Source organism: Pavona decussata, unplaced genomic scaffold, assembly GCF_977016875.1.
Source record: "Pavona decussata unplaced genomic scaffold, jaPavDecu1.1 SCAFFOLD_106, whole genome shotgun sequence".
NCBI classification, from domain to species: domain Eukaryota; kingdom Metazoa; phylum Cnidaria; class Anthozoa; order Scleractinia; family Agariciidae; genus Pavona; species Pavona decussata.
The window spans coordinates 1,541,928-1,543,736 of record NW_028145520.1 but is presented as its reverse complement, the minus strand read 5'-3'; positions in this window follow the sequence as shown (position 1 = coordinate 1,543,736).

The window sequence follows — 1,809 nt, the reverse complement described above, 5'->3', positions numbered from 1 at the left end:
AATTCTACATAGACCAGGTTAGTCAATCGTATCGGTATCGATGAAGTGATTTTTACCGATTGATAACGGAAACCGGTGAAAATTGGTTTTGGTGTGTCAGCGTCAATTTTATCAATCACTTTCTCAAACTCGTTGAAAAGTTCGAGCGGTCGATACCAGGTGCCGACCAGGAATGATGAGCTTTGGGGCTATTTGGCACTCCAGTTCATCGTTAAATAAATCATCACCACAAGTGGATACAAACACCACCGCCTTTCCTTCCATTTTTTCTGCGATTTCGAAGCCAGGCCCAGGTGTTCAACGTTCAAAGCCCGATTAAGCTAATCTTTCGATTTTAATTACACAACAATAAAGATTTTTCAAAAAGATTTTTGTCCCTCAGTTTTGACGTTGACTTTTCTTTACCACTGAACTGAACAATTTTAACGAGCAAGCAGAAAACCTCGGTTAACTTTTAATCGGGGATTAATGTTAATCGGCTTTCGAACAACCGGGCCCAGGTAAATAGACATCGTTATCATGTCACGAACAGGACGTAAAGACTCTAAGCTAAGTTCATCATCGATATGACTTTGACTTTAAAATTAACTTTAAAAATTAACTTTAAATTTAACTAGCAAATAAATTAAATGAATGATGTCACGAAATATATCGCATCAGGTTATGGGTCGTGATCGCATGTAACACGAGCAAAAGTGAACAAAGCAGATTGCACATTTGTCCCCCGGGGAGGGGGGTACTCCCTTATGTGACCTTAATGGGGACGTGCGATAGGGTATGTTTTTCAGGATGTTTTGTCTTGAACGGGGTTTCTATATCATCACCTAGGGTATCGCTACATGACCGTTTATTGGTCTTTTAACATACAGTTAGAAACAAGTGTATTCTTACTTCATTGTAGTCTTTAACAAGGTATGATTTTGGGTTAAATGTCTTAGATAGGGTCTGAAAATTTTGAATTCTGTCTTAAACGGGATAGGGATAGGGATAGGGATGAAAGCCCGGGCCGTACCTATAGCCCCCCCCCCCCCCCCCCCGGGACATTAGTAAACTGGCAAAGTCCGAAGTTAATGTACTGCATGGCAATGATGTAACTGCACATAATGGAAATTAAATTTAGGAGCATTACAATAGTGTAGGCTTGGGATTTTACTGTGCTCGTGATTGTAAGGAAAATACTTGCTGCGCAAATAGAACCTAGTAAATCTTAGTACAATTGTAATGTATAAATGTCAGATCGAGTAAGAACTGAACGAATTGTGGACGGAACTGTGAGTCGCGAGATAGTGAATTGTAGATTGGATCAGAGATTGTAACTAGATTGTTTGAATGTTAAAATAAATCTTCAAAAAAGGAAAGAAACAATCCTCTTCAATTGGTAAACCGGCGAGTGCGGAGTCCGTGAAAAATTCCGTGACAATTGACTACCCCGGGACTGTGAGAAGGCCCTTATTTTTCTTAGAGATAGTAAACTTCGAGCCAGCATTTTTGCTCGCGCTCGCTCGAGTGGTTACCATTCCTAAGAAAAATACGGAACTGTTCGCGTAGCAGTCGTTTCCTTTCCCGTAACACGGGAGGCTTGCGAACGGATGGAGAGCGAAGAGGAGAAAAAATTGTCATTTGTTTTTTCTCCTTTTCCCCAGAAGCTTCTTGACTTCTTGTGCTCGGTTGGGAAGAAAATGACTGCTATAACCTACCCCGAGGACCAAACAAATGTGACAAGAAACGGTAAAGAGTATTAGAAAAATTCTGATCGTTCAGCGAGGCTTGGTCATAAGTAAAGCCAAACCAACATTTTGTTTCCTTCCT